Genomic DNA, 15,101 nt, shown 5'->3' on the forward strand with positions numbered 1-15,101 from the left:
TCGTGGGCCATCACCAAGATTACGGACGCAGCTGTTTGGAAGAGAATGATTTATGTGGGAAGACAGGGTCGCCTCAAGAGAGTCTTGCTATACGGAACAACTGTGAGACAAAGTTTGAGGAAGAGAAGAAGACTGTTGAGATGCCACGTATGTTACCTCAATTTATTTAAGAAACCCTAACGGCTCTTTATAGGGCCAACAGCATTCCTAGAAAAGACAGATACTGTTCCCATACTGGCCAGATGTTTTTCAACATGGTGTGTTTATATGAATGTTTGTCTATGTTTACAACTAAGACCTAACCGCTCCGGTGGCCTAAGTGTTTACAGCGTCAGTAGTGAATAGGGATACCCTAGCCTCAAGGAGACTTTAATGTTAAAATAGGTGGGTTGTACCCTAGCCTCAATGGAAATTTAACATGGGACAGAGTGAGTTGGTACCCTAGCCTGAATGGAAATTTAACATGGGAATATGAGATACCCTGGCCTCAATGGAAATTTAACATCGTGGGACTGTATAATGTCATTGAACATGGGAGAAGGATAGAACACAGACAATAGACATTTTTTTAAAGAAATTTTATTATGAAACTTAATTTCTTTTCGAGGCATATGATTGGCCCTGAAAAGGGCCTTTGTTTTTATGTTAACATACCATACTGTTAACACTGAGGGCACCGCATAGGTCTCCTTCTTTTCCTTAAACTCTGTCTCACTTCTGGACCGTAAATTAAAACCCTCTTTAAACAATCTTGTCTTTCTACGTAGATTCTTCTTTTCCACACACATGTATCAGTCATCTTGACAATAGTCCACGAGGATCGGACGTACATGAGTAGGTCCGTTCTAAACATCATTGAAGAAACGAGAGTAGAGGATTCCACGTCGGTCCACATCTTGGTGACGAGAACAGGTGAAGGAATGCAGCGAACTGCAATTATTTATAGGGAAAGGGAGGATCGAAACGGATTGAGTTCATTGACCGATCCAAACACGAGTTACAAAATTCAGTCACCATTCGTCTAATCGGAAGAGAGCAGTCCGCGACGTCACATTCCCTATATAGAGGCACTAGCGTTTGTGAGCAGTCAATCCATGCGACACAATTAGCATAAACATGACGGAAACTCAGAAGACAATGAACTGGGGTGTGCCAGCCCTGGAGACTACCCAAGTGAACCCGGACGTACTTCCAGAACAGGTGAATTGGGATTTTTTGGATTTTCTTTCGCAAGAATTTGTTCCTGAACCAGTACCTTCGTCACCTTCTTTACCACACGTGGAGAATTTTAAACAGAGACAGAAAGAAGAATTGGAGAAATGTATACAACAGCAAAAGGAAGCGGAACAAGGTTTTCTATTACAACAGCAAGAAGAAGAGGTAAGACAGAAACAACAAGAAGAAGCAGCAAAGAAACAAGAGGGTGAAAATCAAACGGTTACGATACTGTTAGACATTTTAGAGGAGTTAAGAAGTCTCAAACAAATGTATCAGACTTCTTTATTACGACCTAAGAGAACAAGACCTTCCCGAGCTAAACAACCCAACCCTGTGACAATACCTACCATACCACCCTTAGTGATTTCTACCAAATCATCATCATCGACAGTACGCAGTCCAGAAGTAGGCCTTGGCCGTGGCAAAGGCTTAAGGCAGTTAAAGTTGATTGCTTCCTAAGTTTGTTGTTTAAAACCAACAAATACCCAAAGGCCCTTTTCAGGGCCCCCCATGTCTCTCGAAAAGAGATAGTATTTCAATTGCCAATATCAATTAAAACCCAAAACCCCTTTTTTCACCCATATAGTACGTGTGAATGGTTGAGTGCGTGAGTGTAGATTCTTATTCTAAAAATCAAAACCAAGAGACACTTACTTTTTAAAGACTGTCTATTCTGGTACAAATTGTACAATCCAATTCACAACACAACATAGCACTTTAAAAGGTTCATAGGCTTCTTATTTGTCTGTCTTCACTCTCTCTTTTTTTAAATGTCTTCACTTTCACAGCTTTTTCCTCCTCTTCATCCTCACTTTCTTCCCTTCTTTTTTTCTCCTGTTTCTGTTTCTTCACGTGTCTGCTTTCTTCCTCTTCTTCCTCTCCATAACTCCCATCTTCTTCTTCTTGCTCCTGTTGTTTCTTAGGGCAATCTGGAGACCAATATCCTTTTTCTTGACAATGATAACAGGTATCTTGACTTTAGTCTCTTCTAACCCCTGTTTATTCTTTTGACGGTCTGGACACTCTGAAGACCAATATCCTTTATTTTACAGATATAGCAAGTATCTTGACTTTTATCTCAAAGGAAGGTGAGTAGTCCGTCGTCTGGTCTGAAGAAAATTTTCTGATCACCCCTCGCAAAGCTCCGATGAAAAGTTCGATCTGTGTAGTCTGGTCCATTGTTCTGCTCGGTTTGAGAGTGAAATGAATAGTGGAAGGACAAGACACACACTCTTTATATACGCTGGTCTGTCATGGATATAAAGTAAACCATGGTGTTGAAACTTTAGTCATTTGACTTTTTGCAGTCAAGACGAAACGATCCAATCCACTCGTGAAGAAAGGAGAAGAAGAAAGTAAGAGGCAGAAACGTCATCTATCGCCTCGTATAATTGCTGACGTCTCGACACAAATTCATACCAGTGGTTTTCAAGAGGACATGAGTAAACCAGAATCCAAACCCAGAGAGTCTGCACCTAATCAAAGTTCACCAGTTAACCCTGAAAAGTACTATCACATTCTAGAGACGGAAAAGCGCTCCTCTAGAAAATTTAGAACCATGGTTTACACTTACAGGGTGAAGTTTAAAGATTTCAAGGCCGACGTACCTTTGGAGAAAGCAGAAGGGTTCATCACCGTGATGTGGGATTCTTTGCTCACCACACTCAAGTGACAATGTCAACCCAAAAAATACGACCGCTTGAGACTTTCCATAGAACACGACGGTTTGAAATCCCTTGTTTGGATCGAGTTTATCAGTCCCGCAGAATTGACCCCTTCCAATGTCATGGACAAGATTCAACATGTGCAACAATCCAATGACCAGTTTGACATCATCGATGGAAAGCGACAGTGTCCATGACCCACGTCTCTCCTCAAGGGACTGGCCGCAAAAAGGTGTTATTGGTGAACGGCTTTCGCAGCACCAAAACAAGCCTCGTTCAAATTCACAATTCTCAAGACCAGATGTGTTTAGCCAGGGCTACCGTGGTGGGACGAACCTTTGCCAACACGGCAGAATGGAAAAGAGCCTGGAAAACTATTCGACAATCGGACCAAGCCAAACAACGAAATGAAGCAGAACTCGTGTTACAACAAGCCGGTCTGTCCAAAGACACACCCTGTGACATTCCTGAAATGCAAAAATTGCAAGATGTCCTAGCGCCACGCTACATCTTGAAAGTGCACCCTCAAGAAGTGCGCGGACCTCTGTTGTTTAGAGGTCAAGATTTTAAAGATGGAAAATACATTCATCTCTATCATCACGATGAACATTTCGATGCCATTACCAGTATCACTGTATTCCTGGGATATGGTTATTACTGTGAGAAACGTGACTATGGCAATAACAATCGAGAGCAACACAAACATTGCGGATCGAAATGCTCAGAATGTTTGGCCTCTCAATCCTGTCTGGACAAAGGACAAGAAAGAGTGCATTGTCCTACTTGTCTGCGCACGTTTGTCAGCCGTGCCTGTTACCAACAACATCTGAAGACACACGGTTCACAGCAAAAATGTACTTGTCAACTCCTGAGAGTGTGCCCTACTTGTGGACAAGGCATATGTACCAATAGTGCCAAGGCACACACTATGTCGAGGAAAGAACAAATGTCAAATTTGTCACCAAATCGTGGACTTTTCAATACCGAAGCCAATCAACATGCCGTTCCACCCCATTTACCTGAGGCTCACTATTACGACCCCGACAACATGCGTACCGAACAACGAGAAGCTTTCTACGCTTGGTACCAGGCTCATGCCTCGGACCCTTTTGACTTTCAGGAAGAAATGCTAAAGTATTGTCGTTCCAACGTGGACATTTACGGCGTTGCTGAGGAAAATTTCGAGAACTGTTCATGGAACACGGAGGGGTCGATCATTTGAAAGAAGCTTGCACCATTGCCAAAGCATGTTCCTTAGTCTACCGACAACGGTTCATGCCTGAAAACACTGTGGCTGTCATCAGTCCTCAAACGACCACCTATGTCAAACGTCAATACTCGGTCGAAGCCCTACGTTGGTTACATTACTTGTGCGACAAGGAAGACAAATGGATTCAGCATGGCCGCAACGGAGGGGGCGAAAAGACCATCGGAACGTATTCGGTCGATGGTTGGGACTTAGAAAACCCCAACATCGTACACGAGTTTAACGGTAGCTTATTTCACGGATGTCCCGTCTGTTACCCTGATCGTAGCACTAAAAATCAGTTTTTACATCGAACCATGGAAGACTTGTACCAGGACACTTGTCAGCGGCGCTTGAAGTTAGAACAGCAGGGATAGCAAGTGGTGGAAATGTGGGAACACGAGTACGATCACCGTTTGAAAATCGATCCCGAGTTTAAACGCGTCGTGGAAAGTTACCAGTTCATGGACCCCCTGAACCCGAGAGATAGTTTGTACGAAGGAAGAACCAATGCCACCTGTTTGCTGTACCAAGTCGACGAAGAGAAAGGAGAAGAAATCAGATACTTGGACGTGTGCTCGCTGTATCCCTACGTGTGCAAATATTGTCGCTTTCCTGCAGAGCACCCGCGATTGCTAACGGAACACATCGACCTGAACAACATTCGAGAATACGAACGTTTGATCAAGTGCAAAGTCTTGCCTCCAACCGACTTCTACCATCCCGCGTTACCTCACCATTGCCAAGGCAAGCTGACGTTTCCCTTGTGCCGTACTTATGCCGAAACGTGCAACCAAGGCCAGCCTAGTCAGCACACCCAGGAAGAACGCACCTTGACAGGGACGTGGGTTAGCGTGGAATTGTTCAAAGCTTTGGACATGGGATACCATCTGTTAGAAGTGTACGAAATTTGCCACTTTCCCAAGACACAACAATACCACAAGGGTGACCAAACTCAGAAAGGCATTTTCGCAGACTACGTGGATGCTTTTTTGAAACTGAAACAAGAAGCCAGTGGCTATCCTTCCTGGAGTCACACTCCCGAAGACCAAAAGAAATTCAAAGATAAATACTGGGCACAAGAAGGCATTGCTTTAGATCACATCGAGAGAAACGAAGGCAGGAGATCGTTTGCCAAAGTGATGTTAAATTGCTTGTGGGGTAAAATGGCACAACGACCGTGTTTACCCAAGACGAAGTATTTGACAGAACCTTCTCGCTACTTTCAGATGATTCACGACAAAACCAAATTCATGAAACACGTGGACGTCGTTCGTGAGGATTTGATCTTAGTCAATTAAGAAGAAGATCTGGACTTTGTAGAAGCCGACGAATTTGGAAATGTCATCATTGCGGCCTACGTGACAGCTCATGCTCGCATAAAATTACGGAGCTTTAGAACTGTTCGGGGAACGCGTCCTGTACTTTGACACGGACAGTTGCATCTACATTGACTGCCCGTGTCAACTTCACCCTGACATCGAAGGAGACCGTTTAGGAGCCTGGACAGACGAGCGCCCAGACGACAAAATTCTAAGTTTCGCGAGTGGCGGTCCTAAAAATTACGGCTACGAATACCGGGACAAACAAGGAGAAGTGCACACGGAGTGTAAAGTGAAAGGATTGACTCTGAATTATCGTACCAGTCGAGTGCTGAACTTTGACGTATTGAAAGAAGCCTTGCAATCTGGAGAAGATGAAAACTTTAAAGTGACCACCTATCAGCCAAACAAGATTGTACGTTTACCCACTCACGAAATCGTCAGTCGACCCTTGGAAAAAGTCTACAAATCGTGTACCAGAAGCGAGTGAGACTTCCCAATCACTTCACTTTGCCGTATGGACATGTTGGTATTAGTCTGTATATAAAAAGGGACAATGTCCAAGATCGATAGTTCATTGTGACTACCAAAACCAAGCGAACAAGATGAATCCTTTGACATAGACATCATTCCAGTTTGGGGATTGTAAAAACAATTTTTACCTTCCCATAGTGTGACTAATATTCGATGGATAAGACCCATGCAAAGCAACGGAAAATGTCCGGAAGGAAACTGCAAGTGTACATGCGGTTACCATTGTAATTGCGTAACAGAGTTTGCAGACGAGTGCGATTGTGAGCCTTGCGATGTGAGCGATGCTGTACGCTGTGACCTTAGCGATGCCGTAAAGCATCATGGGAACTTTGTTCTCACTACCCCTATCATGGAAAGTGATGCTGTGCGTGTCAAACCTGATGGATGCGAAAGCGATGCTACTCGTCCTCTTGGACACTTTACTGGGTTTCATGGCAAATGTGGATGTCAACCTTCACGTCTACCACCCTACGCATGTCATCCAGCCCTGAGCAAACTCCTGTCCATGTCACCCTACCCTCATCGAAACGAACCTGTGAAAGACGAATATTCGTTCCCTGTGCGTTTGTCTCAATACTGCAACTTTGAAAATCGTTTTCAATCGTTCAAAGGAAAATGGCCTAAGTATCTGGGAGGACCAACCCCCGAAGAATTACCAGAGCCGGATTTGTCTACTTGGGCGAAGGGGATAAAGTCAACTGCTTCAGTTGCGGTGTGTCACTTCACCACTGGGAACCACAAGATTCGGCCTACCTGGAACATGCTCGATGGTCTCCCAGTTGTCACTATTTAACTTAAGCAGGACAATATCAGTAATCCCTGAATGAATACTTTACAAGAGAACATTCGTGGTTTGCCTGTGGAATTGAGAGAACGCATTTACCGAGAACTGGTCAAAATACAAGTCAAACGTAAAGAACAACTGCATCCGTTACGTCACCGGTGTTTAAACCACTGGTACCCGAATGCTATAAGAGGACTGATTCATGAGAAAGTGTTCCATTGGTCAGACATTGTTCAACTACCCCTTGGTTCAAAGGATTGGTTTGTTATTGATGATTCTATTTCTTACAATGTAAACTTACTGAATCGAATTCCAGAGGAAGAAGAGTTAAAGGAATACCAACATCTTTTACAGAATGTCACCTTAGTGAAAGAGGAAACGTCTGAACGAACTGTGATGTGCAAATTAGTGACTAAACAATTTAGACTCGACACTGGAGTAAAACCATGTCTGTGTAGACAGTACACTTATTGTCTACGACCAAAAAAAATGTTTTTTAGTACTTTACAACAGAACATTCGTGCTTTGCCTGTGGAATTGAGAGAACGCATATACCGAGACCTGGTCAAAATACAAGTCAAACGTAAAGAACAATTGCATCCGTTACGTCACCGGTGTTTAAACCACTGGTACCTGAATGCTATAAAAGAACTGATTCAGGCGAAAGTGTTTCATTTGTCAGACCTTCATCAACTACCCCATGGTTTTAAAAAGGATTGGTTTGTTATTGATGATTCTATTTCTTACAATGTAAACTTACTGAATCGAATTCCAGAGGAAGAGTTAACGAATTACCAAATCTTTTACACAGTGTCAACTTAGTGAAAGAGGAAACTTCTGAACGAACTGTGATGTGCAAATTAGTGACTAAACGATTTAGATTCGACACTGAAGTAAAACCATGTCTGTGCAAACAGTACATTTCTTGTGTCAGACAAAAGAGGATTCAGTATGACCTAATCATGGATACTTTACAAGAGAACATTCGTGCTTTACCTGTGGAATTGAGAGAACGCATTTACCGAGAACTGGTCAAAATACAAAAGTCAAACGTAAAGAACAATTGCATCCGTTACGTCACCGGTGTAAAGAACAATTGCATCCGTTACGTCACCGGTGTTTGAACCACTGGTACCTGAATGGTATAAGAGAACTGATTCGTAAGAAATTGTTTCAGTAGCCAGACCTTGTTCAATACGTTGAGAATACGAATGATCCACGTGTTCTTGATTTTGGTTACGTCGAGATTCACCTACTGCAACGAATTGAGGATGATTACAATCATCTTTTATGCAACCTCTGTTTAGTGGAAGAGGAAACGTTTAAACGAACTCTGGAGTTTAGGTTACAGTTTGGAGCATTGAGATTCACAACTGGAGAACTAAGATCTCTGGGTAGAAAGTACATTTATTGCTTCCGAAAAATAGAGAGTATAACAACAGGCTGCCATGCCAAGGCTTTTATCACATGTGATTGAACAGATTCCGTGGAAGGAACTCAGTGACCATATTCAAACCGTGGATCATTACCATCAATTATTACAAGAACTGTTTCCGTTCAATTTGGGTCGACAAGTGATGTGTGTGTTAGTGACTTGTTTTCTGGGATTTCATTTATCAGTCGTTTCCTTCTTGACTCTTTACGAACAGTACTTACCACCCAAATAGCCTTAAATGTTCACGAAACACTCATTTTGCTCAAAGCCTTGCGTTTTCATCTGGATACTTCTCGACCTCTACGGGAAAAAAGATTCGTCAACTTTTAGCTACCGAAGACGTGTATGACGAAGTGTATGTAGCTTGTGACTTACACCCCCATTGGACAGATGTACGTGAATGGAAAAAAATGGGATTTGAGGCTTGGACCCAAAAAGTGGCCCAGTATGCTCGAGAGTTGTGATCCTTCCTTTCAACGTCCAAAGAAAAAAGTCACTTTTCAACCTGTGTTAGTGACAGTACCAGAAGAAAAAGAACTCGTCACTCAAGACAGAACTGTCATGAACATTCCTGAAAGACCCTTTCGGGAGGACCCTTGTGTGACCTTAGCCCCTGTTGAACTTGTCAGAACATTACCCAAAACATGTTATACAGAAACTTGTTTCTATTACACGTTGATCGTTTTCATGTGCATTTTATCGTTGTACTTAAGCCTTTGGCTTGTATGTATTTTAGTATTTCGTGTTCATTTTCAAAACATCAATCAACGTGTCCTGATAAAAGTCTAAAAAATCTTGTCTTGTCTGTTTTCATGTCACAAGTGACATTCCTGACACTATGGCTACCTCTGTTGTCTATGCTCCCTCTTCCTCCACTGTCAAAGTCATCGACGAACACTTAGATCGTGCCAGTTGGGAGACTTTGTATCTTCGCCATCCCTTTAACATGCTCATTGCTGGACCTCGCGATACAGACATAACCGAATTTTTCAAACGTTTGATCGAACATAAACATCATTTGATCGATCGGCCACCTCAACGCATCGTGTGGTGTTACAAAGAGTGGCAATCGGCGTACAGTCTTTTGCGAGAAAGTCAAGGCGATTCCATCGTGTTTGTGGAAGGCATTCCTAACGAAGACGACAGAATCGTATCTGACTCCAGTCAAGCCCATTTGCTCATTTTCGACGACATGTTAGGAGAAGACGTAGAAGAAATTAAACTTTGGTTTACGCGCAAAGGGCATCATCATAATGCCAATGTCATTTATATCACAAAATTTGTTTCAGCAAAGTAAAGCCCATTGCACCATCTATCACAATGCTCATTACGTGGTCTTGTTTAAAAGCCCTCAAAATAAATCGCAAGTGCAAGTCTTAGCAGAACAGCTAGGAACGCCTTGGCTGACTCAGGCGTACGACGATGCCACTCAAACTCCACACGCCTATTTACTCGTCGATTTGAAACCTACTACCTCTGATTATTTGCGATTTCGTACCCAATTGTTTCACCACTGGTATCGAGACGGAGGGCCTGTCCTGTACACGTCTCCGTCCTCGACTTAACTCCACAAAAAATCTATAAAAACCTCGGACACTTTTCATCTGTCTCACACAGTCTCAACATGACGTCCCTTCAGTCTCATCTTCCCGTCAAATTGATTCGTGCCTTGTATGGCATCAGTCGAGAAAAAAATCCACAAATACGTGCTCGTGTCTTAGAAGCTAGTCTCAAAGAAGTCTCACGGTGGTTCACGGTGAAAGCACGTCAATTACTCCAAGGCATCATTCAGATTCCTCATCAAACCAAACGCCTTTTTGATCGAAACAAAGTAGCTTTGATCCAACTGGCCGATCCCCGCATCGACACTCAAACCAAAAAACAAATCATTTTGAAACCTGGAGGACGCGGTACTCTAGTAGGTGTCATCATTATCTCTCTCTTAAGATGGATCCTAACGCTCCCAAAGTTCTCCCCAAGAAAAAAGCCAAACGTGGGAGCAAGATAAAAATGACATCTGAAGTTTCAAGATCTCAGACGTAACCCTTGACATCCAATGGAAGGACGAAAACTAGCTTTAGTGCCTTACAAACGATGGATGGAATACCACCGTTGGCAAGAACAGCGGACCCCGCATTTACCTCCCAATCCAAATTTGAGCGAGATGTCTCAGTTACAACAAGAATTGCAAACCTTGATGGATCGCCAAGATTTGTCTGAAACAGGAAAGTCGCAAAAATACGGTCAACTCTTGCAACGACTGCAACTCTTTCACCAAAAAGCTTTAGACGAAACAGCTTTACCCACTCTGAAAGATTTTAAGACCTTGATGAAAAGTCCATCCCCCACACCACCACCACAACCACTACTACCATCCCCAGGGGTCACCAGAGACGCTACCCCACGAAGGCCTGAGGAAGAAGAGATACGAGAAGTTTATCAAACACCGTCGGCAGCTCCCATTTCCAGTAAGATTGCAGCATCCTTGTTGACCCCTTCCCCCACAACCAAACGAGAAGACATGAAAGCTTGGGTTAAAAAGATGATGTCCACTCCTCCTTCGACAGAAGTGAAAAAGAAAGAAGGGAAACCAGAAGTGAAAAAAGAAAAGAAGACCAAAGCCATTCCATTGCCACCTCCACCACTACCTTTGACTTCAACTCCCGTAGCCCATCAAACACGTAAATCCGTTTCCAAACCACCCTTTCGCCCCATCCAAAGTAGCATCAGCGAAGAGTGGGTGACTTATTAACAAAAAATGGAAAAAGTGTTAGCCAGCATTTACTACGATCCATCCCATCCTGCAGGTTACGGAGGAGTTCAAAAATTGTATCGTGCTGCCAAAACTCGACTGAAAAGACTCCGTTTACCTCAAATGCAACGATGGTTACAAGAACAAGCTACCTACACTTTACACAAACCCATTCGACGCAAGTTTTCCAGAAATCGCACCCAAGTGGAAGGCATCGATCATCAATGGCAAGCCGATTTAGCCGATGTCTCTCATTTGGCCAGCTACAATCGCGGCTACAAATATTTGTTATGTGTCATCGACGTCTTTTCCAAATTTGCCAGGGTCGTGCCCTTGACTTCCAAATCAAGCAGTGAGTTAGTGCGAGCCCTGCAACAGGTGTTGAAACAAAGTGGTCGTCACCCTCTTCGATGGCAAACGGACAAAGGCACCAAATTTCTGAACCAAGCTTACCAAAGAGAATTAAAGAAACGTGACATTCATTTTTTTACCACCGAGAATCCTGAAACCAAAGCCAGCATCGTGGAACGTTTTCAACGTACTTTCAAAGAATGCATGTGGAAATATTTTACGCATCACCACACTCTGAAGTACATCGACATCTTACCGCACCTGGTGCAAGCGTACAGCCAATCTTACCAATCTCCGCAAGAGGTGACTCCCGACAACGAAGTGCTGATTTCTGATCGCCTGTTTGGTACGTCCCCGACGAGGGCTGTCCCCAAGAAAAGTGGAGTGTTCGCCGTAGGAGATTGGGTGCGCATTGGCAAAATCAAACGCGTTTTCGACAAAGGTTACTTACCTAACTGGACCACCGAATTGTTTCGTGTCACTGGACGAGTGCATGGCCGTGATCGTACCGTCTATAAAACCGAAGACATGAACGGACAAGTGTTAAAAGGAACGTTTTATTTGCCCGAGTTACAGCGTGTCACCAAAAAAGAAGACGACGTGTACGACATCGAAAGCATTCTCGAACGCAGAACCCGTAAAGTGGGCAAACGACGTGTCAAAGAAGTCAAAGTACGTTGGAAAGGATATCCACCCAGTTTTGATTCTTGGATCGACGCTTTGCAAGTCATCGACTATAAAAAGAAGTGACCATCATGAACTTTCACACAGACGCAGCTACTCGACCACTCCTTCACCTAGTTCTTCTCTGCAAGATTTACAGAAATAACCCTTGTGCGTGTTTGTGGAGAACGTTTGCCTAAAACACAAATCGTCTTTTTCTGCCAAATCATTGTGGTGTATTGTGTTATCGGTGCAGCCATTGCCAATCTGAGTTTGCAACAAGGAGACAAACAATTGTGGACCATTTTATTGAGCAGCTGCATCGGTTACCTGCTTCCCAATCCCTCCCTGAAATTCTCCTCGAACGGAACAACGGGAACCTTGTGTCCAGTGCCAGAGCCAGTCACCACTCCAACAACAACTACCCCATTTTGGGCGGAGACACTCCTCTGACTTCCAGTACCCCCTCGGACAGTCACAGAACTCTGGAATTATGAACAATAACAACCAATTTTACTTAACCTTACCCAGTGACAGTTCCATGGAGGTGTTTCCCAATAACACTTTGTGCTGTTACACGACCAAATTACCTCAGGCCATCCAATTAGATCACGAAGCCCATTGGGAAGTGGCTTTGGTAGAAATCATTCACCCGACCCAAGTCCTTAATGTCCTTCCCAATCAAAATTTTTTTCAGTGGAAGTTCATGACGAACAATTGCAACAGTACTTGGATACCAATGTAAAATATGATAACAAAATAATAACTCAGAAACTCAAAAGTCGACCTATCGCTTCATCATTCCTACAGGCTATTATTTTAGTGGTCAACATTGGGTGAGCACCGTTGCCTCCAGGTTTAATGTCGTTTTCTTAAAGCTTTGGAGAGTGTCAAAAAAACTGTCACCCTGGAGTACCATAAAGTAGCTTGTCGCCTCCTGATGAAATTTCCTGAGGGGAACACAATGTTGTCTTTTTTATTTTGTCCTGAATTGTTTGACATGTTGGGTGGAGACATAGAGATGAGAATGACCATGATCAAGAAAAACGAATTACCAGTCATTTCCGACAACGCTTCTTTTGCCAAGTTCTTTCGTTCCCCGGTAGAATTGAACCAAGGACTGAATTTGATCTTTGTGTACTCCGATGTGGTGGAGTATAACGTGATGGGACACACCTCCGTACCGTTACTGCGTGTCATTCCTTTCAAAGTGGATTCTGCCACGGTCACTGACGAGGAAGGTGGAAACACTTACCACGTTCACCGCGAATTTCTACATCCTCACTATTTGAGTGTCAGCAAGTCTTATTTGGACACGGTCAACATTGCTATAAAAGGAGATCTGGGACAAAATATTTCATTCACCAAAAGGGAAAGTCACGGTGAAACTCCATTTTCGAAAACGATTCTCTAACGACTCATAAGTCATGTATCCAGTGTACCGAGGCGTTCCTCGACAGCGAGGACACGGTTTTGGAGATATTTTAAAATCAGCCTTTTGCTCGGTGACTCCGGTGTTGAAAAGGATGGTGACTCGCGGACTGCACGCCTTGAAAGATGCGGCATTGACACACGGTAAAGAATTTCTCCAAAATGTCATCATCGACAAACAAAGCCCTAACGAGGCCTTCTTGAGAGCAGGCAAAAATGTCTTGTTGGAAACGGGCAAAGACCTTTTGGGTCGACGAGAAACACCTATAAATGCCCTGCACTCTGCCGAGTCAGGCATTCCTACTTCCCTGACGCCACAGCAAGGACAAGGTAGAAAGAGACGACGAAGAAAACACCCTTTCACAAGACTTCACACTGCTAAAACTAGAAAGACAAAGAAAAGAAGAACCGTTCGAGACTTAGACGTTTTCGATTATTAAATTATTGAGAAACAGAAAAAATGATGCACCGAGAATCTTGCGCTCGTTCCAAGTCGGAACAGGATCTGTTTGCCATGCCACCCACTATGATGACCATGCAAGAATCCCAATGGCTGGAATTTCATCCCATCTCCTCTTTGACAGCCTCAGCTCCCACTGAGTTTGAAATCAAAGGACAGCCTGAATATTACATTGATCTGAACAGTAGTTACTTGTACCTGAAAGTCAAAGTGGAAGACACATCAACGGATGGTCCCAATCTAAGGAACGGTGAGGTAGTAGCTCCCGTTAACAATTTCATGCATTCCTTGTTCAGCGAAGTGGACTTGTACTTGAATAACAAACTGGTCAGCAGCAGCATGGATACTTACCCTTATCAAGCGTACCTGGAAAATCTCTTGACGTACGGAAAAGAATCCAAAAACACTCATCTGGATGCTTGCGTGGTATGGAAACCTGACACGGCAGGCAAATTCAACGAAACAGACGATGACAATAAAGGATTTATTTGATGTCAAGAGAAAATCAAACTAAGTCGTAGTTTAGAACTAATGGATCGTTTGCATTTGAACATGTGGTTACAAGAAAAGTATTTGCTGAACGGAGTGGATGTCCACCTGAAACTGAATCGTAGCAGTGCCGCTTTCCATTTGATGGCTGCAACTGCCGATTACAGAACCATTATCCAAGAAGCCAGACTCTACGTGCCACGCGTGGAAGTGTTACCTAAAGTGGGAAAAGACATCAGTCACACGTTGAGCAGAACGACCGCCAAGTATCCAATACGATGCGTGGAAGTGAAAACTTTCACTACTCCTGCTGGACAACGATTCATGATCGAAGATCATCTGTTCCAAGGACAGTTGCCCAAGCGTTTAATCATTGGTATAGTCAAGAATTCAGCCTTCAACGGGGCCCACAACGAAAATCCTTCTGAGTTTCAACATTACAAAGTGTCCAAAATCGAAGTCAGTCGCGATGGCAAAAACTTTGTGTACCAGGCCCTTTGAACCTAATTTTGGTGACGAGATGAATTACTTGAGATCGTGCTTGTGCCTGTACGAAGCCACCGGCCAGTTAGGAACCAACATCAGTCACGGAATATCGTACGAGGATTATGCAGGAGGCTATGCTTTGTGGGCTTTTGATTTCACTCCAGACCAAGGCAGCGACGAGGGACAGTTCCACCCTATAAAACCGGCCAGATTCGTGTGGAAATTCAGTTTGCAGAACATCTATGCGCAGATAATACGGCGAACGT

Source organism: Sinohyriopsis cumingii, chromosome 12 (genome assembly GCF_028554795.1).
Source record: "Sinohyriopsis cumingii isolate HCF-2022 chromosome 12, ASM2855479v2, whole genome shotgun sequence".
Classification (NCBI taxonomy): Eukaryota; Metazoa; Mollusca; class Bivalvia; order Unionida; family Unionidae; genus Sinohyriopsis; species Sinohyriopsis cumingii.